Genomic DNA, 23,860 nt, shown 5'->3' with positions numbered 1-23,860 from the left:
CCTCAGTCTCCTTCAAGATGTCTATTAACAACAGTACAAAGCATTAAACAGAGAATATGTTCCACAAGATCCCTGACAAGTAGTTGACGAGTCACTGCATGAACATTTGAACTTTTAGTAGTGGAGAACTTCCCGCTAAAGCAGCACCTCCATTTTCAGATAACTCTTTAACCAAAGTATCCCTCTCTCCAACACTCTCTTGTGCTTCTAGGTCTGCCTCTGAGGCTTCCCAGAATAAATTTAATTCTTCTACATGACAGTCTGTCAGTTATTTAAAGGTAGAATCAAGTCCATCTAAGTTTCTCTCTTCCATTGTGTACATTTTTCATTTCCTTGACTATACCTTGTCTGATATAGTTTTAGTTCATGCTTCTCTGGATATACTCCAGTTGACCAAAGTCATTTTCAAAAAATGACACACAGAACTAAACACAATCTACTGGATGTGAGGGAAGGAGTGTATTATTTCCTTGTGATAGGATCAATGATTGCATTACTACCTTTTTTGCAATTAACGTCACACTGTCAACTTAAGTTTACAGTCAACAATACCTCTAACATTTACTACATTATACATTGGGGGATTTTGTTGTCTTTTTTTTTTCACCTAAGTGCAGCACTTTACATTTAGTGTTAGGAAACTTAATTTTCTTAGATTTAACCTTCTATCTCCTACTCCAGCTAATCAGGAACATTCAGATTTTAATTCTATCTTTTGACATATTAGCTGTCTCCCAGCTTCATCGTTGCCACTTTAATGAGTATGTCATTTGAATAAAATAATTCTCAAATATTGAACCCAACATTTCAAAAGACACATTAACAGAGAGATACCGTAGGCACTATTTGAGCACAGCCTTCAAACCAGTTACAAATCCAATTTCTCTGTTTTTAATGTACCACGCCTTGAAAGTACATTTGTATTTTGGTATAAAACCTTTAAAAAGCCAAAAACCCACAAGGCCAATAGAAATCAATTACTAATGATGAAATTTTAGAGTTGTAGGAGAAAGTTTTCTGCCAGGAGAGTTCATTTATTGTAGTTGCCTGTCCATTCATAAGCCTATACTAGCTAATAGCATCCTTGCCTAGGTTGTTAATCCTTCTTTTCACAATGGTAGTTGAATTGTGCTTAGAATTTATTAAAAGTATTGCCTTGAGTGAGACTGACTTGGGGAGATACGATCTGATGATTTTTTTTAAACATAAACTCTAACATATTATTTCTCATGCTAACATCTGTGGAAACACATAAAAAATCCCTAAGGGTTCCAGGTAATCATGAGGGCTGCAATAATACAACATTAAAATGATTTCCTTATGTAAAATCTGGAAGAAGTCAGAGGTTCCAGACATTAGGCTTGGGTTTTGGCATGCACAGGTTACTGTAATCATCTTCTACATTCATTTTGGGATTCAGCAATTTTATTTCCATTTTTACAACTCTCTGATGTCATTGAATCTTCCCTACAATCTACAACCCTGACTCAGTGAAAATGAGGTGAATCACAAGCTACATTTGTTTTATTTTTAGTGCAAATCATAATCCTGAGGGAGTTGCAGATGTTCAGAAACAAACAAACAAAAAAACCTTGTAAGGCAAAAATAACACTCCTTTGAGCCATAAAGAGTGTGTCTCCCACTGCCTGAATCTTGATACATGTCAACAGAGAGGGGGCAGAACAACACTTTCAGGAAAAAACGTGCACTCTGCATTTTTCTGATGCCTTTTTCCAGGTGACAAAAGGCACAAATGGCAAAACAAGAATACCACATACATGAGCCAGGTGAGGAGTCTACCACACAATTTCACTTCTATTACTCACAGCTGTCTGTAAGATGCATGGAGGAAGAAGGGAAGAAGAAAACCAGAGTGTCTCCTTTCCAGACAAAACCAACCCTTTTTATCAGAGATGAGAAAACTGTGCTAAAATTATACTAAATTAAAGCATGTCACAAAGAATAAAAAAGGCTCCAGACATGACTCTAAAGCTATTTTTAAAGTGATAGCTACTCACTTGGGTAACAGAATGTTTGCCAATAATTAATTCTACTTCATCTACTTTCTATTTGCTTTAGAAAGCTCTATATTTAACTCAGACTGCGGTAAGAATTAAATCTGAACTTAAAATATTACTGTACAATTCAAGTTTTTTTCCTTCCAAATGAATTTTTTATGGATAAAATCACATAATATCAGGCTTTATTTTTATAACACAATGAATGTTTATCTGTAGGTACCCTGAGAACTATAACTCATAAAAGATTTTTCTTTACCTTGGGAAAGTATGTGACTATATGGGCCTAATTAGTGATGGGGACTGACCCCAAAAGACACAGCCTCAACTGCCAGAGAATGACATCAACTCAAGACATTACAGGATAAAAAACAGTATGAGACTCACTAAGTAAAATTAGCTTAAATGTAACTCATATAAAGCAAACATATTACTCAGAAAGGAATGGTCTTTTTTTAATTTTTAATATTTTTGTATTATGGTAAAATACATATAACATGAAATTTGCCATTTTAACCATTTTAAGTGTACAATTCAGTGGTATTAATTGCATTCATAATGTTGTGCAACCATTACTACTATCTATTTCCAAAACTTTTTGTCATCCCAAAACAGAAATTCTGTACTCATTAAGCAATAACTCAAATTCCTCTTCCCAGAGTCCCTGGTAACTTCTAATTTACTTCCTGTCTCTATGATTTGCTTATTCTAGATACAGGATTGTTCCATTTTTAATTTAAATGGCGTGCTATATCAGTAGCATTTCTGGAGCTACCTGTTGGATTCAAGGCTCATCTACAAGATACAACCAAATAAAAAATTTTCACGTTGTAAATATTTATTATGTAATTACGGAAATAGGATATTGGGGTATTTTTACCGCTATCATGGCGCCTTACTACTTAAAGCGTGATTTGTAGACCAGTAGCATTGGCTCCAGCTAGCAGCTTGTTAAAAAATGCAAAATCTTGGATCCCCACCCCTACCTCCTGAGTCACAATCTGCATTTTAAACAGATGTCCAGGTGATTACTATGCATGTTAAAGTTTCAGAAATACTGTCACAGTGACTTTAAAAGTCTCTTCTAGCTCTGACCTTCCACAGCCAGAACCCTGTACTTCCATTTAAATAACTGGAACATATTAATAACAAATGTGACGTGGAGTCCTGCATTCCTTTTCAATTAACTGGAAAAAAAATTTTATGAGCTTGTCAAATAATGAATAACTGATTGCAATGGCAAGAATGAGAGTTTCATGAAAATTGTAGTTGACCATGGAGAACAAATCTGATGGATACAACATTTTTCAGTGTGCTCTCTACTTGTAAAGTTGCAAAGGATGCTACTAAATCAGATCAAATGAAGCAGCTATACTGAAATCAAAGAAGAACATCAAAGACAAAGGCAAGAAGCAAATCATGTCAAATGCAAAGTTTCATTTGAAATAGGAAATGGAATTTCTGTGCAGATAGTTTTGGAAATGATGGTGATATAGAAAGTTATGAGGTGGGCCTTACTAACATCCTTCTCTTTTGTCTTTCTGCCTCACCCTGCCTATATGTTGTTGGGAGAACCCTGTGATCTGTCTCTGGGCAAAGCTGCTCCTAAACAACCTCAAGCAACACTTCAGGATTTTGTACAAATGTCTTTAATTCCTCTCTACACTATTGCCAAAGTGATTTCTTCCAATGCAAAAAAAAAAAAAATGTATATATATATATATATATATATATATAGCCCAGTTTAAACTCTTTGGTGGTCCAAACCCTTTAGCAAGTACACAGATCCCTTCTTGAGAGGCTTATGACTTTAAAGGCTCATATCCTGCCACATCCTCACACCCCATCACACAGACATCCTATACCACCAACTCAAATTGGCAAGCCCTAGCACTGTTCCCCCTTCCTCAAAAGGTCCTTGCTCTGTTTTCCTCTTTTCTTCTGGGTGCTCAGCCTCCAGGTCTCATGTCTCAGTAGATTACTCTTTCCTCTGTTCTACCAGTGTAGCAGCACTTGCTAAGTTGTGCTTGACTTTATTGACATCTTCTTTCCTTCTACTAGACTAAATTCCTTGAGCACAGAAATACCTTATTCATCTTTGTAATCCCAGTACCCAGTACACTGCCAGGCACTAGGTGTGTGTCTCCATTCCTGGGTTCTCTGTTCTTTATTAATTTCTTGATTAGATGGACTCCGTTTGATGAGAACTTGGTGGGGCTTTTTTCTTTCCTTTTTTTAAGAAAAACTCTTAAATGTTATTCTCTGAATCCTTTATATTTGAGTGAAAACATGGGTAGATATATTTTGCCAGTCTTACTTTGTCTAAGAATGTGGTGGGCATTTCTATTCCTTCCAGCATTAAGTGTTTCTGTGAATGTCTGATATCAGCTTGAATTTTCCTCTTTGTAAGTAACTTTCTTTTTCTACTTGACATCTAAAGAACTCTTTTATTTTAATCCTAGAGGCTCAATAACAACCAGGCATGTCTCAATGTTAATAATTCAATATCAAATTATGCTATTGAATGTGTGCACTTTCTTATTTTCAAAATTTTCCATCATTATATCTCTGAATACTTTTTTTCACCATTCGTTGTTTACTTCAAAGATACCAATTGTTTTTGTCAGTCATCCATGTCTGTCATCCTCTTCCTAACTGCTTCCATCTCTGTCTTGTTTTGCATTCAGTGTTCTTATGCCTTTCTTCTATCACATTAATTTGAATCTTAATTGTCTTTTCGATTCCTTAGTCTTTAAATATATTTATTAGATTTAAAATGTTATCTTAGTGAGTTTCCTCCACCTTGCATTTGTTTTTTTATTTCATTCTGTTCTTTTATATTCTTTAAACTTTCATTTTACTGAATGTATATTCATATACAATTATTCTAAAGTAAGAAGCACTCATAAGAAAACAATTTCTGTTTCTGAAATTATGATTTATTGTAGACTTTTTCCTCATCTGTCTTTCACATGTATTTTATAGTACATTTGCAGAGTTTTATGTCATTTCTTTCATCTTGTGTGGGCTTAAATAGGCAACATTGTCCAGGCATTCTTTAGTCATCTATATTGTTTTGCAGTCATTTTTAATTCTTTATACATAGTCTTTCATAAAAGGCATGCCAGATGATTTAACCCTTCTAATGTCTATAAAAGAGAAGAAAATAATAACTAATAATTTTAAACACTACCATGTGTCAAACACTGTGTTAAATACTTGAAATAGATTTTCTATAATTTATTTACAGGAGGACTAAGATGTGGTGGTTAGGAGAATAGGCTCTGGATCAAACTATCTAGGCTGAAATCTAGACAATTTATCTTGGGCTAATAATTGTTTAATCTCTGTAAACCTCAGTTTCCCAATCTCTAAAATGAGACTAATAAAAACACAATCTCATTGCTGGAGTTGGGGGAAGTAAATGAAAAAAGTATGAAAAATACATATGGGGCATTTAATGTTTGCCAAATGAATGAATGAATATATATTCTCCAAGTAAAATATTTAAACATCACAATATATTTACCACTGCATTTGAATAACTTAATAATAAATTCTACTAAATTTGTAAATCAGAGTCTTTATCATTTTTCGATCCAAGTACCACTGTCCTGTGCAAAAATGTAGGTTTGAAATAGCAGCAATTTTTTAGCTTGATGCCACTGAGAAATTGAAAGAGAATGCTTGCCATCTAGTGGAAACCTGTTAAATTCTAGTGCTGCTTCTGAGTTCTGGCAAACTCTTGGTTTCAAGTGAATTGTCCATTTTATCTCTTTTGTGAGAACTTCCTTCATATAGTTTTTTTTATATATATTTATAGGGAGGAAATGCCTCTGTGGTAGAGCAAAATGATCAAAGTCAGCAGCAGCAGCAGCAGCCTCAAATTATTCTCTGATCGAACAGGACCTACTTTACTAGATAACATATGTATATTACAGTATTTTTGAGTCAGACTTGAAATAAAATTCCAGAAAGTAATCAACAATAGAAAAGACACATATCTGTTTAAGGAATTATCAGCATTTCTTCCACAACGTTCACGTAGAAGGGCCAAGAATATAAGCAGATTCATGCTCTCAGGTTTCAATCTGGTTTTAAGGCCCAGTTTCTCTGTAAGTGGTCTCCTTTCTTTCTTTCTGCACTTATCTTTTTGTGGATGAAAGTCTGATAATGAAGTTCCAACCTATTTGGTCAAGAAATCATTTCTTTCTACCATCAAAACAGATCCTAAACAATTTTCTTTTTTCTTAACAGATAATTATGTTAAATAAGTACTTCTTGGTTTGAGTTTAATATTACTCCTTTAATCACCATAGAGATAAACCCTGAAGTAGCCAAGTCATGAAATTAACTCATGTCTCAAGAAACAAATTACACTGGAAGGATCATGAGCTGTGGCAATGATGTACAGTTATTGGGTCAAAAAGGTAACTAATCTACATGTTGAATAAGGTTCCTTCTCTCTAAAAAGGAAGAAACTTGACAAAGTTATCGGTGATAATTCTTAAAAGAGGCAAGTAAGTGGACTCTATAAAATTGTTTCAACGGTTAATAGTTTTAAAATATAGTGAAGCAGAAGCTAGAGTTAAGAGGGGAAAAAATGTGCCAGTGAGATAGGGAGAAATGTATTTGTGCAAAGAATAGAATACATGATGGTTTCTAGGACCTCTGTTTCTCAAAGCAAACTTTGAGTGAGGCTATTTTTTATTTTTTATCTATACACTGAGCTGACTTATCCATAAACTGAGCTTGAGGTTTTAATTACCCCTCAGGTAGTCATAAAGAATCCCCCAAAGAATCCTAGGCATGAGATGCAGGAAGGACACTGATGCCATGGGGGTCTGTGATACCTGCTCATAAAGCTTGTTTATGCCATCTGGCCATGCTGGTACTTGCTCTCAAATGTACCACTTCCATGTTGCAATGTACTGTTGCTGGGTCTCTCTGACCTTCTCATTTGGGGTGTCTCACAGGACCCAGTTCATGATGGGAATTTCTAGATAGGTAGTTATTTGATGCTCCATAGCCAGGCATCTTGCCTCCACCAGGGACAAGGGCATATCAAAAGGCACATAATTCTCCACTGAAAATGGCATGACCTTGCTCCAGAACTCAAAGGGTTTCCATTATGATTTGCCCACTGGGCCTGTCTCATGCAGCATCTTCTCACCAACATCTTTAACATCAGAAGTCTGCCAAACTGTATGGCCAGATAGCAGGGCTGTACGTGCCACAGCCTGGACCTGTTGCTGAGTTCTTTCTTACCCTAGATCTCATTTAAAGTTGTCAGCCTTTTATATATACAGGTCAGAGAAGAAGTCTTGGGTGTAGAATTATACAGCCTCCAGAACTCAGGGGCCCACCAGGTATTGTGCTTTCTTTTTAATTTTAAGATGCAATCATTTGTCTTTTACTTTGGAGGAGATATCCAGGCACACCTGACCTATTTCACTCAGCATAACACCCTCAAGATTCATCCATAATGTACCAAATGGCAAGATTTCATTCTTTCTAATGGCTGAATAATATTCTATCATATATATATATATATATATATATATATATATATATATATATATATACAAACACACACACACATTCATACATATATATACACACTATAATATCATATAATTATATATGTGTATATATATATATATATATATATATATATATATACATATATATATATATATAATTTCTTTATCCATTCATCCATTAATGGACACTTGGGTTGTTTCTATTACTTGGTTACTATAAAACATTCTGCAATGAACATAGGGGTGCATATATGTTTTTGAGTTAGTATTTTCATTTTCTTCAGTTAAATAACCAGCAGGGGAATTGTTGGATCATGTGGTAATTCGATTTTAATTTCTGAGGAATCTTCATACTGTTCCATAGTAGTTGCACCAATTTCCCATCAACAGTGCACAAGGGTTTCCTTTACTCTACCTCCTCACCAATACTTGCTATTTCTTGTCTTTTGGATAACAGCCATCCATCAGGTGTGAGGTGACATCTCATTGTGATTTTAATTAGAATTTCCCTGATGATTAGTAATGTTAAGCATCTTTTAACATATCTGCTGCCCATTTGTACATCTTCATTGGAAAAATGTCTATTCAGATTGCCCATTTTTAATCAGATTGTTTCTTTTTTTTCTTTTACTATTAAGTTGTGAGTTCTTTATATATTTTGATATTAACCCTTTATCATATATGTGATTTGTAAATGTTTTCTCCAATTCAGTAGGTTGCTTTTTCATTCTTATGATGATTGATTTCCTTTGATGAGCAGAATCTTTTTAGCTTGAAGTACTCCCACTTGTTTATTTTTGCTCTAGTTGCCTTTGCTTTTGGTATCAGATTCAGAAAATCATCACCATGACCTATGTCAAGGAGCTTATCACCTGTGTTTACTTCCAGTAGTTTTATGGTTTCAGATCTTACATTCAAGTTGTTAATTCATTTTGAGCATTTTTTTTATATAGTGATCCGGATTAATTCTTTTGCATGTGACTATCCATTTATCCCAACACCCTTTTCTAAAGAGACTGTCCTTTCCCCATTATATTCTTGGCTCCTTTTTCACAAATTAATTAACCATATATGCATGGGTTTATTTCTGGGGTCTCTATTCTGTTTCATGAATCTGTGTTTCTATTTTCATGACAATATCACACTGTTTTAATTACTAAAGCTTTGTAATATAGTTTGCCACAAATCCAACAAAGTTTCAGTCAAAGGAAGGCATGGGGCAACTATTACTCAACAAAGTGTCCTTGGGTGACCGAAATGGCCAGGCCTTTATACATCTGTTTCACTCAGTCACCAGATGCAAGCTGCCCAGAGAGGATGTGACTTCAGTTCTCTGCAGCCAAGGTAGACACTAAAAAGAGTCTTGACAAGTGTGGTAGGCTGAATAATGGCCCCAAGTGTGTCCATGTCTTAATGGAACCTGTAAATGTTACCCTATATTGGTAAAACGGACTTTGCATATGTTTGCATATGTAATAAAGTTAAGGATCTTGAGAAGGGAGAATATCTTGGATTATTTAGAAGGGGAGGAGGGGAGAAGCAGGGGAACTGGTGTAATCACAGTGGTTCTTAGAAGATAGATGCAAGAGTCAGAGTCAGAGGAGAAGGTGATGTGATAATGGAGGCAAATGTAAGAATAATATGCTTTGACGACTGAAGGAGGGGCCACAAGCCAAGGAATAGATGTGATCACTGGAAGCTGAAAGGCAAAGAAACAGATTCTCCCCTAAGAGCTCCCAGAAAGAGCCAAACCTGCATATACCTTGTCCTTAGCCCAGTGAAACTGATTTTGGACTTTTGACTTCCAGAACAGTTAAAAAATAAAACAAACAAACAAACAAACAAAAAATCCTTGCATGGCTTTAAACCACTATACTTGTGATAATTTGCTAGAGAAGCCATAGGAAACTAACACAGCCGAAACTCTTGCTGGCATATGTCCCTGTCCACACTGTGGTAAAGCCACGAAGTTGCAGCCTCTGGGACTTACGGGACATATATAAGCTCCACTACAACACCTGGACCCCAGAAACCACTTTACTGGAACAAGAAGAGTGTGGGCAGAAAGTATAATATCATGAAATTAAAAACATTCTGTAAGTCATGATGAATCAGAGTCAAAGTCTTCCACTCATGGGTAGGAGGCACCAGTGATCACAGAAGACAATGTTCATCTCGGACAGCAGCAGCTAGACTTAAGTGCCAGGAACTCCTCAGGAGGCCACCTTAGACACTAGATTCTAAGATGCAGAGATGGACTGACATCCAGAAATATCACCTATTGCTGAAGTAATCTAAAGGTCCTGGTCTCATGCTTCACAGAATACCAAACGAGAAACAGCTGCCAACAACTTCTATAGCCACGGGAATGGCACATCCTACAAGACTGCAGTAATACCAGTACATCAGGGGAGCTCCTCACGGTTCCTGTTCTACCACGCACTAAATATTTAGGGCATATTGATGTAAGAGGTACAATTTAACCAAGAATCACAGATTTTGAAGATATTGATAACCATGTTCAATGAAACAGAAATATGAGAGAAAACTAGGATTGGTTCAGCTACCAGTTTAACAGATTAGCGCGTTCATCTCTGGATTATGCTGATAAGAATCAAATTACCTGTATACTTGTAGTACTTTGAAACAAAACGTACTCACCTTTTGAACCTTGGACATTAGTTGGCTCTGGCTTCTATTTCACAAGGGTAGAAAAACATCTACAGAAAAAAATCCCAAAAGCTCAGTTGAAATAAAATTTGCCTTTATTTTTTTTCTCAACTCCCAAGTTTAGATAATCATAAATAAAACCTAAGGAAGTACCTTCTACAAATATTCTTTCTTGAGATGACTCAGATTTTTTAAAATGGGGGAAGGATGGTTAGTGGGGAGAAGGTTTAAAAAGTAAAACGACAAAGGACAAGAAGTATTTAAATTATTTTTTTAACTGCACACAGGCACTGAAATGGCTGAGTGGGACTGTGTTGAACAACTCTTTGGGCACACACAGATATGACAGTCACTGATATTCTACTCTAAACTACTGCACAGACATGAACTATTTCAAAGAAAAGAGTTCTCTCACTTATTAAAGACTTCCAAAGGAAAAAAAAAAATACCTGTATGTTCCATGTCATCTGTCAGGAAGTTTCTTTTTCAATATGGGTGTTCACTCCTTCTGTCACTAGGAAAGGGTATACTAAAGTGTCTGAGTCCATTCCCAGAGTATAAGTCTCAGCAGGAAACAGAAGGGACACTCAGCTAAGATTTCAAGATATTTTAATAAAGAGACTGTCTACAGACATGTGAAAAGAGTTAAAGAGATTCAGTAGGGAGGCTGAGTGCCATGGGACTGTTACCATGTCTAGGCCTGAAGGGGCAAGCTGGAGCTGGAATGATGCGGGGCTTGAGGGAATGGAAGCCTGTACTTGTAGAGCTGCAGGTTCAAGGCAGGGATGGAGAGAAGGAAGGAAGGCATCAGTCTCTCCTCCCTCCCTCTTCATACCCTTCAGCCCCTTGCTAGGGCCTCCCATTGACTGAACCAACTGGAGCAAAAGGACAAGAAAGCCTACGAAATGGATCCATCTCCAAATGGGACAAAGAGTAGGGTGGAAAACAAATCTGAGGAAGAGGGAGTGGGAGAAACAGAGCACTCGTATACCTTACCTATTGCTGGCTAATAGTAGCAAGTATAAAACAACCCACATCTTGTTCTTCTACAAGACTCTTAAAACGTGTCCCTGAGGAATGTCATCTCCCAGGTTCAATGATGCACACATCTCAACATTGAGTTGCCACCTCTCACCGGAGCAGAAATGTCTCTAACAGCATTCTGACATCTTTATATGACACTAACCAACTCTACCTGACTGCCACAGCTATTCTGAGTCAAAGGGACAAGTTACAACCAACTTTTCTCTGAACTTCTCCATTGTCTTGAATATTAGATTTTAACTAGATATTCTGTTGCAAGCCATATTTTATGACAAAGTAGTTATATCAGTTTGAGGAAAAAACAATTAAATATTTTAGGATGGTAACTAAATCCAATTCACATGTGACAACATATTAACCAGAGGTAAATGTGTATGAATGCCACATGAATTAAAACCTTCAGGTCTTAAAAATCACTTTGACCAAATATAAACATCTCATGTCATCTGAAACAAAAGAGCAAAGGAAAATAAGAAGAGCTATTTGATAGGAAAATGACTCAAATAAACATACTTTAAGACATAAACATTATATAAAATGAGAGGGTTTCTTTCCATATACAAAAAAAAAGGCACAAAAATGTAAATTTATTGCCACTTAAGGTACATTACTCATTTGAATATTTTACTCTTCATAGCATAGTCACTGAAATAGTACATTCTGTATGATACTTTTGTTGACACATTAACAACTCAAACTGTCATTAATTTTCCACATATGAAGTACCTGATGGACCTGGGTCCTATTATTTGCTTTCAGAAGGTTCCCTGTAAGAGCCCTGCTTGCAGAAACTGCAGGATCATGGTTTAAAGCATGAATTCTGGAAACAGAAGTCCAGCTCTGCCAGCTGGCGTGTCCTTAGGCAAGTATACCCAACTCTCTGTACCTCAGTTTTCTCATCTATAAAATGGTGTATCAAAGGAGGTTGTGAAGGTTAAATGAGTCGTTTATGTAAAGTGCCTTCAGCAGTATCTAGAATAAATACACAACACAAATTAGCTATTGTTATGATAGTTACCCTGTCCCTCTTGCCTAAGACTACTCCTTGGAAGCAAGTTAAGTGATTATGAGGGGACAGGATCTCTTTGTGCCATTCTCTTATTTTTTTACTCTACAAATTAACCTTACTTTCAATACAAGAATTGGTTTCAAAGGAGAGCACAAAATGACTAAACAGAAACACTGTATCAGGAACTGTAGTTGGGCTGCAATAAACAGACATAAAAAAGTTTAAGCATCCAAGGAATTGTTCTTTCCTGTAACAATACAAAGCTCATACGGCGGCCCCACAAAAAGCATCAAGCACCCTGGCTCATTCTGTCTTCTCGACCATCCTCAGTGAATGGCTTTTATCCTTAAAGTCACCTCATGAACCAGTATGACTGCTGAGCTCCGGCTATCACAGTCACGTTCCAAATAGCAGAAAGAGCAAACGAGTCCTTCTCCCAACCAAACCTGCTAAGAATCTTCCCAGGAGTCTCATATATCCCTTCCACTGAACTTAGTCAGTTGGTCACGTCTACCTGCCAATAAGGCTGGAAAATATACTTTTTAGCCAGGTGTGTTGCTACTCTGAAAAAAAAAAATGGAGTCCTATTTGCTTCCAGGATTCAGACAGTGAAATTTAGTTTCTCTAATTAGAAAGACATGCAGACAGAAAGGAATAGCTTTCAAAAATATATTGGGGATGACTCTACAGATAATTACGAGTTGATGACAGTAATGCTACATAACATTCAATTTGCTTCTTTGGTAGTTAGACATGTAACAAAGATGAAAAGGGAGAGTAAAATATAAAGTTTAAAATAGGAACATTTTTCTCTTAATTTCGTTTTTATGTTAGGTGAAGGAGATTTTATCGCCTGAAAAAGTCAAAATTGTCTTTTTCATAGTGCATGAACAAAATGAATCTAAAAAACAAGATTTACTTTTTAAAAAAATCATAGAATTATAGTTGAAAAGGAGCCCAAGGTTACTTGGTTCACATACCATTCTGGTATTTTACCCTCATGGTATTACCTTTTCCCAGTGATGACCTGGCCTGTATTTGAACCTATGTGAGAACTTAATGTTTCTTGAGGCAGTGTACTCCATTCTTAGAAAAGTCTGACTTTGAAATTTCTTTCTTATGTTTAGACAGTATCTCTCCATAGCTTCCATTCCCTAGTTCTAGTTTCAACCCATGGGGCCATGCATAGCCTTGGGGCTTTACAAACACTTTTCTACAAAGTAGCCAGTAAATATTTAAACAGGGCTATCATGTGCCCCTGAATCATCTTATCATCTTTTCAGGAAACTTCAATAATATGTTTTTATTCTTTATCTTTTTGTTTCAAAATTGGAATAACTCTGTTTTGCTCAATAGAAAAGTAATGTATTCTCACTGTGCAAAATTTTTAAAAAATAGATGTATATAAAATGAAAAGTAAAAAGCCTCCCTCCTAAGCCCATCTCCTTGAAATAAACATGATTAACAGTTTAATGAATACAGTAGACACAACTGGGATGGCTGTGCAGTTCACAACTATGACCCCAGTGGCCATGTGCATGCTGGAAGCAGTCCACTCATATGACAACAGGTTGGCCAATCAAAGAATCTCACTCTCATGGTAACACTACTTGGTCAAAAATGTGGGCATATGACACAAGACTAATCTGAATCCTGCCCTGTGGTTTTCACACTGGAAAGCTAAAAGAGAGGAATCTCTTTTTTCCACTTTGGTTTTAGAGTTGTACAATGTGTATCTGTAAAAGCAGTTGGCAGCCATCTTTCTTTCATTGCAGAAATCCTGTCTGCAATAAGAGAGAAAGAAGCCAAAACAAGACAAAGAGAGAAAGAAGTGAAAGAGTGGGGGGAAAAAAAAGACTGGCAGTGTTCAGGCTCATACTCTAGTCCCTGAACTCCCTAAAATGTCTCTGGTTTTGGAAACAATGTCTTTTAGTGTGAGCTACCTCAGTTCTTTCAACAAATCTCCTTTTCTACAAAAACTAACCTGAGTAGGATCTGTCACTAAAGGAGTTCTTGGCTAACTCAACGAATATCCTTTCAGACTTTTAAAATGTACCAAAAATATATTCAAATAAGTGGGACTGTAGGATAATTACCACTCTTTAACTTGTTTAACTTCTTAACTTTTTAATAATCATGGGTTTCTTTCTATGATGAAACCTCTACATCTCTAATCAGTTTTAATGGCTATATAAGCATTAATTTGCATAATTTACCGTCTTTTATTTAATCAATCATATTGAAAAAAATTAGATCATTTTTTCATTTCATAAGTGTAAACAATACTGTACTTATCCTTATATTTTATTTCATACTTGCACAATTATTTACTTAGAATAAATTACTAAAAGTTGGACTGCTGAACCAAAATAATGCAAACTGAAAACTTTGATAGTTATTATCAAGTTCTCCTCTAGAAAAGCTGTAAACATTTCTATTGTGCGGACAAGTGTCTACCACTTCACACCCTCAGCAGCACCGGTCTTTATTACAGTTTAATCTTTACCAAAATGGTAGTCAAATGTGCTGCCTCTCTCCTGTTTTTTTTTTTTTTTCCACTTATTTAATTGTTAGGGAAATTGAGCATTTTTCCCTTTGATTGCCATTTATATTTACACTTCTTTCTTTTCTCTTTTTTTTGCTCCTCCTTTTCTCCCTCCCCCTCCTTCTTTGAGACTGGCATCCTGTATCAAACAAAATACTCCAGGACTGATATATCAGGCCCAGAACAGGGCAGAGATATCAATATTAACTCCCAAATATTATATGCATTTTCTTCCAGTTTTATTGAGACATAATTGACATATAATGAACATCCATCATCTCATACAGATACAAAGGGAAAGAAAAAGAAAAAAATTTTTTCTTTATGATGGGAACTCTCAGGATTTACTCTCTTCATAACTTCCATAACATACGGCACTATTTATTGTATTAATCTTTCTGTACATTACATCGCTGTAACTCATGTATTCTGTAACTGGAAGTTTGTACCACTCAATTTCCCTCACCTACTTCACTCATCCCCCCAACTCCTCTCCCTTCTGGCAACCAAGTTTGTTCTCTGGATCTGTGACTCTGTTTCTGTTTTGTTATGTTTGTTCATTTGTTTTATTTTTTTTAGATTCCATATATAAGTGAAATCATATGGTATTTGTCTTTCTCTATCTGATTTAACTCACGTAGCATAATACCTTCTATATACATCCATGTTTTCACAAATGGTGAGAAACTGAAGATGACATGTATTATTTAAATATATATTGTGTTCATGGATTGGAAGAATTAATGTTGTTAAAATGACCATAATCCCCAAAGCAATCTACAAATTCAATGAAATCCCTATCAAAATACCAGTAACATTTTTCACAGTACTAGAACAAATAATCCTAAAACTTATAATGAAAACACAAAATACCCTGAATAGCCAAAACAATCATAAGAAAGAAAAACAAGCCGGAGGTATCACACTCTGTGATTTCAAACTATACACAAAGCTACAGTAATCAAAACAGTATGGTACTGGCACAAATACTGACACATAGATTAATGGAATAGAATAGAGGGCATGGAAATGAAGTCACACTTATATTTGACAATTAATCTATGATAAAGGAGGCAAGAATGGGGAAAAAACAGACTTTTCAATAAATGGTGCTGGGAAAACTGGACAACCACATGCAAAAGAATGAAACTGGACCACTATTTTACACAATTCACAACAATTAACTCAAAATAGTTTAAAGACCTGAAACTCTAAGCTCCTAGACATCAGTCCTGGGGATGATGTTTTTGATACCAAAAGCAAAGGCAACAAAAGCAAAAGTAAACAAGTGAGATACATCAAACTAAAAAGCTTCTGCACAGCAAAGGAAATCATCAACAAAATAAAAAGGCAATATATAGCAAAAGAAAAACATCCAATTAAAAAATGAGAAGAGGATTTGAATAGACATTTTTGCAAAGAAAGACATACAAATGGCCAACAGGCCATTAAAAGATGCTCAATATCCCTAATAATTAGGGAAATGCAAATCAAAACCACAATGAGATACCTCCTTACACCTGTTAGAATGTTAGAATACAAAGACAAGAAATAACAAGTGTTGGTGAAGATGTGGAGAAAAGGAAACCCTGGGCACTGTTGGTGGGAATGTAAATTTGTGCAGCCACTATAACAAGTAGTATGGAGACTCCTCAAAAAATTGAAGAACTACCATATGATCCAGCAAGTCCAATGCTGGGTATTTAACTGAAGAAAACAAAAAGGCTAACTCGAAAAGATATTTGTACCTCCCTGTTCACTGCAGCATTATGTACAATAACCAAGACATGAAAACAACCTTTGATGGATGAATGAATAAAGAAATAGTGGCATATATACACAACATATCATTCAGCATTGAAAAGAATGAAATCTTGCCATTTGTGACAACGTGGAGCTGGAGGGCATTATGCTGAATTAGGTAAGTCAGATAGAGGAAGACAAATATGTTATGATCGCACTTTTGTGTGGAATCTAAAAGAAAAAACAAAAGCAAAAAAAACAAGCTCACTGGTAGAGAACAGATTGGTGATTGCCAGAGGCAGGGGTTGGGGGATGGGTAAATGAGTAAAGGGAGTCAAAAGGTACAAACTTCTGGTTATAAAATAAGTCATGGTGATGTAATGTACAGCATGGTAACTACAGGTAACAGTACTGTAGTGTGTATCTGAAAGTTGCTGAGAGTAAATCTTAAAAGATTTACTCAAGATTTTCACAAGAAAAGAATCTATAGCTAGGTTAAGGTTATAGATGTTAACTAGATCTATCGTGGTGATCATTTCGCAATATATACAAATATCCAATCATTATGTTGTACACCTGAAACTAATATAATGTTAAATATCAATTATATCTCAATAAAATAAATTTATAAATGCACAATTAAATAAATCACATTAAAAACAAAAAATATACACACAAAAATTAAATCTTCTTAAAAATGCTCAACAGTGCTCCCTCTTGCTCATCTCTGAGTTTGCCCAGACATTCGCTCTCGCAGGAACAGAACAAGTCACACGTGGAGTCAAAAGGATGCAAGGACAAAAAGCACAGCAAGCAAGCAAAGCAGGATCAGGCATTCTCCTTAAGCAGGAGTCCTCAAAGCAATCCACCAGCCCAGGGGCCTGTGTTCCCCAATAAAAGCTCAGGTGGAAGATAATGAGACCCACAGGGGCATGTGCAAAAGTTATCCTGGATTACAAGTCCCATGGCCCAGACAGGAACTAACTTTCACGAGCATAGCTTCCAGATCTCCCCAAAAGACATTCTGAGTTCTTTAGGAAAGCCCCAAGTTTTAGCTTCACAACAGGAATTTCTAGGTCTTCACAATCTTCCTAGTCTAGTCTAGTCTAGTCACGGTCATTTTTTTATCATAAACAACATTGCTAGTTAGATGGTTGACATTCTACTTTATCAGGCTTCCAAGGAAACATAATTAGAGCTAACCCAAGGTCAAATTTGCCCACAAGGAAAGAGAAAGGGTTTTGCTAACCTTTTACATTCTTTCTACATAGCCTTTCCCAAGTTCCTATTTAAATACCTATGAAGTGACCAAAAAAAGACAAAAATGCATTAATATCAAAAACTAAGACTGATAAGGCATTTCAATACTAGAGCCTGAGAGATATCATACTTACTATGAGACAGATGGAATGAAATTAGAACATTCTCTAACACTATGTACAAAAATAAACTCAAAATGGATTAAAGACCTAAATGTAAGACTGGATACTTTAAAACTCCCAGAGGAAAACAGGCAGAACACTCTGACCTAAATCACAGTAATTTTTTTTCAAGTTCCTAGAGTAATAGATAAAAAAGCAAAAATAAACAAGTGGGACCTAATTAAACTTAAAAGCTTTTGCACAGCTAAGGATACTGTCAACAAAACAAAAAGACAACCTACAGAATAGGAGAAAATATTTCCAAATGATGTGACCAACAAGGGGCTAATTTCCAAAATATATAAACAGCTCATACAGTGTAATATATATATATATATATACACAAACAACCCAATCAAAAAATGGGCAGAAGACCTGAACAAATACCTCTCCAAAGAAGACACCCAGATAGCCAACAGGTACATGAAAAGATGCTCAACATTGCTAATTATTAGAGAAATCAAATCAAAACCACAATTAGGTATCACCTCACATCAGTCAGAATGGCCAACATTAAAAATTCTACAAATAATAAATGCTGGAGAGGGTGTAGAGAAAAAGGAATCCTCCTAGACTGTTGGGGGGAATATAAATTGATGCAGCCACTATGGAGGACAGTATGGAGGTTCCTTAAAAAACTAAAAATAGACTTACCATATGATCCAGCAATCTCACTCCTGGGCATATATCTGGAGAAAACTATAATTTGAAAAGACACATGCACCCCACTGTTCACAGCAGCACTATTTACAATAGCCAAGACATGAAAACAACCTAAATGTCTATCAACAGATGACTGGATAAAGAAGATATGGTGTGTGTATATATATAGTATATGCATTGTATGTGTGTGTATGTATATATGTGTGTATACACACACACACACACACACACACACACACACACAATGGAATACTACTCAGCCATAAAAGAGCAAAATAATGTCATTTGCAGCAACATGGATAGAACTAGAGATCGTTATTCTAAATGAACTAAGCCAGAAAAAGAAAGAAAAATACGATATGCTATCACTTATGTGTGGAATCTGAAAAAAAGACACAAATGAATTTATTTACAAAACAGAAACAGACCCACAAACATAGAGAACAAACTTACAGTTACCAGTAGGGAAAGGGGGTGGGAAGGGATAGTTCGAGGTTTGCAGGTACTAACTACTATATATAAAATAGATAAATAACAAGTTTCTACTGTATAGCACAAGGAACTATATTTAATATCTTGTAGTAACCTACAGTGAAAAAGAATATGAAAACAAATATATTATGTATATATCTGACTGAAACATGCTGTACACTTGAAAAATTAATTAATTAACTAATTAATTAATTTTTAAAAGGGAACAGTATTAACTAATGCCCAGGGGGCATTATAAAATTCACTGTGTTCCAGGAACTGGAAGTGTTACTAGGTGTTATATTTGAAGTGCAGAGAGACTGGAGAGGAGCCTCAGAAGCAGACAAAAACTAGCTCACAGGGTACTTTTCAAGCTACATGAAGGATCTTAGACTTTATCCTGTAGATTCTGCTTAAGTATTGAAGGATTTCAAATTTGAGTTTCAGATCAATCAAGCTGGAGGCAATATGAAGGCAAATTTTGAGATGGGCTAGGCTGTAAAATGGGAAACACGATAGAGACAAACAACTGCAATAGTTTCTGTGAAAAACACTTAAGACTATATAACTCAAACAGTGGCAGGAGAATGGCAGAAATGGACAGGAAATTAGTGGCTCTTTGAAACTGGGAGACAGAATAAGGAAATGAAAGGGAGAGGGACAGAATATCTAGAATGTTTCCGAGGCTCTGATTTAGCAGTGGAAAAAATAATCTTTCACTGAGATAAAGAGCAGAGGAAGAGACAGTTTAAGACTGGGGTTTACTGAGGGGAGTGACAGGTGTGAGCAGGGAGGAGGATGCAGAAGGGTAAGGGAGGCAGATCCATGTAGTTGTATCATGAATATACCTGTGGAAAATTTCGGTGATACCTAGCCACAGAATAAGAGCTTCCCCTCAACCCTATGAACCTAGTCAGTGTAGAAGACACAGAACTCTGAGGCTGCCTGTCCTTAACCCAGGAATCCAGATCCAAATCCACAGAAAAAAGGGCAGATAAAATTCCCCTTACCCTTAAAGCTGCAGGCAAGGATAAAAGGTTCCCAGTGCAGCCACCTATTTAACCACAAGATGGCGCCAGAGCTAAGTAAGCTACAGGAGAGCCAAGTAGAACCTCCCTCAGTGAGAAAAGCCAGCTGTCAGAGTGTGGTAAGTTTTGTTACCAAGGAAGAGCTATTCACTGGCGAATGTGGCTGAAAACAGACATTTCGAACATTCTAAAACAAATTATACAGGCTTCAGTATGGTCTAGGGGCTGGTATGTGGTGAGCAGACAACTGAAGGGACTCTAGACTCAAGCAGGTATCTATACATTTGGGGCTATGGGATGGTGGGTGTGAGCCTTCAGTATGAACCATGCAGTATGAAAGCTGATCCAGAAGATAGGTACACTTGCGTAACAGTCAGAAACAAGAGCATGAAAACGAATATATGTATGTGCATGTGTGACTGAAGCATTATGCTGTACACCAGCAATTGACACAATGCTGTAAACTGACTACTTCAATCAAAAAAAATACATATATATATATATATATATATATATATATATATAGCCAGTCTAGATTGTTATATATTTAGGTGAAAATAACCAAAATGTCAATGGAGGAATGGATGAAAAAAATGTGATATATACATACAATGGAAAATTACTGAGCCATAAAAAGGAATTAAGTACTGAAACATGCTACAATGTGTATGAACCTCAAAAAAAAATGCTGAGTGAAGGAAGACAGATATATGATACGACTGCATGTATATGAACTATCCAGAATAGGTCATTTCATAGAGACAGAAAGTTGATTGGTGGTTGCCAAAAGTGTGGGGTGAGAAGAATAGGGAACGACCATTTGATTGGTATAGGATTTCCTTTTGGGAAGTGATGAAGATTTTTTGTCAGTGGTAGTTGCACAGCATTCTGAATGTACTAAATGCCATTGGATTGTATGTTTTAAAATGATCAATTTTAAGTTATATGAATATTGTCTTAATTTTTTAAAAAAAGAAAAGCTCTAATCATTTAGGAAGATGAAAATATTCACATTGTCCTACAGCTATATATAGCATTTTTAAAAAAAAAAAACAGGAAATAGGAAAATATCAGCATGCATTGTGGACAGCAAGGGTAAGCAACGTTTTTTAAAAACTTTTTTAGTTACATGTATTTTTGTATTTATTAGGTTACAATGTAAAACATATTTCTTACTGTGGGATGCCAAAAAAAAAAATAGAAAGCCACTGAAAATAAACTACTTCCGTTATAACCTTTTAATAATCCTCCTGTGACAGCCATGACAATGATTTATTTTATTTTAATTTGACACCAAAAGCAAAAGCAATAAAAGCAAAAATAAACAAGTGCAACTACATTCAACTAAAAAGCTTTGGCACTGCAAAGGAAACCATCAAGAAAAATGGGAGAAAATGCTTGTAAATCATATACCTGACAAAGGGTTAACATCCAAAATATCCGAAGAACTCATACAACTCAACAGTAAAAAGAAAAAAAATCTGATTTAAATATGGCAGAGAAACTGAATAGACATTTTTTCCAAAGAAGACATACAAGTGGCCAATAGGTACAGGAAAAGCGGCTCAACATCACTAATCCTTAGGGAAATGCAAACCAAAACCACAGGGAACCATCATCTCACACCTTGTTGAAGGGCTGTCATCAAAAAGACAAGAGACAACAAGTATTGACAAGGATGTGGAGGAAGGGCAACACTTGTGAGCTCTTGGTGGGAATGTAAATTGGTGCCGCCACTATGGAAAGTAGTATGGAGATTCCCCAAAAATTAAAAATAAAACTACCTTATGATCTTTATCTGAAAGAAATGAAATCACTGTCTGGGAGAGATATCTGCATTCCCATGTTCACTGCAGCACCATTTATAATAGCTAAGACAGTAAACAACCTAAGTGTCCATTGATGGATGAATGAATAAAGAAAATGTGGGAGATATATATATATACACACACACACATACACATACAATGGAATATTATTCAGCTGTTAAGAGGAGGAAATCTTGCCATTTGCAACAACACAGATGGAGCTTGAGGACATTATGCTAAGTGAAATAAGTCAGACAGAGGAAAAAAAATACTGTGTGACCTCAAAATTCATAGTGAAATCTTAAAACAAAACAAAACAAATTCTGCATTCATAGATACAGAGAACAGATTGGTGGTTATCAGAGGTGTGTGTTGGGGTGGGCAAATGGGAGAAAGTGGTCAAAAAGGTGTAAACTTTCAGTTATAAAATAAATAAGTCCTGAGGGTGAAACATACAGCATGGTGACCACAGTTAATAATACACTTGAAAGTTGCTGAGAGGGTGGGTCTTAAAAGTTCTCATCAAAAGAAAAACAAAATCGTATCTATGTGCAGTGATGAGTGTTAACTAGACATATTATGGTGATCACTTCACAATACATATATACCAAATCATTATGTTGCATATTTGAAATTAAAATCTGTCAATTATATCTCAACTAAAAAAAATCTTAAACCTTTGAGCCAAAGCGTGTTCTTTTCAACTCCATCGTGATGGGTTTCAGGGCCTGACCATTTCTACTCACTGCAGGACTCCTCAGATGGGCTACCCCAAAACTCCCTACTGATTTAGCTAACACTCTGCAATCTATATTGCAATCTTTGGCTCCCTCTGCCCAATTCTGCTTCCTTCTCCCTTTATGTTTAATAAACGTCAGAACTGCATCAAAGCCTGAAGATCTACTAAGCCCAATTCTTTTTCCTCTCCCTTAAGCTTTCACAGGCCTTATGTCCCAATAAATCTCTTGTACTCCTAACGCCATTTTACCAGCAGCTTTCTGCAGGATCTAAGCTGATACATTTTCATAGCGCTTATAACAATTTGTAATGGTGTATTTACGTTTGCGTGTTTGTATATTGTCTCTATCACACAACAATTTCCTTAGCAGTCTTTTCTACTGAAGGGTCCTCCTCTCAAACGCCTGGGTAACCTCTCTGTTGACTCCATCCTCATCCCTCCTCTAAGCCCAGAAAGGACAGTAGTAGTCGCACAGTTGTGCCTGACACTGGAGGCACAGCTGAGAGAGTGAGAGGAGACCAAAATCCTATTTCAGGGCTGTATCTTCTGAGTGTAGGACTTCTTACCTTAGCATTATTGACATTTTAGATTTGATAATTCTTTGTGGTGCAAGAGCTGTCCTGTGCATTTTAGGATGTTTAGTAGCATTCTAGGATGTTTAGTAGCATTCCTGTCCTCTACTCAATAAATGCCAGGGGCACCCCTGTCAGTTGTGACATTTATGTTTCCAGACATTGCCAAATGTTCCCTAGGGTGCAAAATCACCCACAGTTGAGAACCACTGGCCTTGATGACACAGCATCTTTCTAAAAAATTCTCCCCGAAATCCTATATGGTCAATTAGTACCCCTGCTGGAACTTACCATGGTCCTGGGAATATTCTTCCAGGCCAAGCAGACCCAGATCCCTTTGCAGCAACTCCCACACAACATGATTCCAGTCCTCTCCTCCTATGTCTGTCCTTCGGACCCTAAGCAGGTCTGTATGTGTTCCCAACAGTTAGAGGTTTAGGACAGATTATCCCAGGCGTCTGGCTGTGACTATAAGCTCTCCCTTCCTGGCAGACAGAAACTTAAAGAGGGTCCATCCAGGGCAGCATGTTGATGTCTCAAGGGACAGATGAACATTGTCCTTTGGCCTGTATGCCTTCTCATCACA

The 23,860-nt window shown here is 36.3% G+C and overlaps 1 protein-coding gene across 12 annotated transcripts in view; it reads right to left on the bottom strand.

Moving 5' to 3' along the window:
- Window positions 1–23,860, bottom strand: part of FANCM (FA complementation group M) — a 765,839-nt gene that overhangs the window by 650,460 nt on the left and 91,519 nt on the right. For all 12 annotated transcript variants that reach the window (XM_072962981.1, XM_072962983.1, XM_072962982.1 and 9 more), the window contains exon 25: window positions 10,223–10,281. The gene's annotated coding sequence lies outside the window, so the exon portion shown is untranslated. The remainder of the gene's footprint in view (window positions 1–10,222; window positions 10,282–23,860) is intronic.

The sequence above is a fragment of the Vicugna pacos genome, chromosome 6 (genome assembly GCF_048564905.1).
Source record: "Vicugna pacos chromosome 6, VicPac4, whole genome shotgun sequence".
Classification (NCBI taxonomy): Eukaryota; Metazoa; Chordata; class Mammalia; order Artiodactyla; family Camelidae; genus Vicugna; species Vicugna pacos.
The sequence above is the reverse complement of the archived record's forward strand: the minus strand, read 5'-3'. Positions and strand labels throughout refer to the sequence as shown.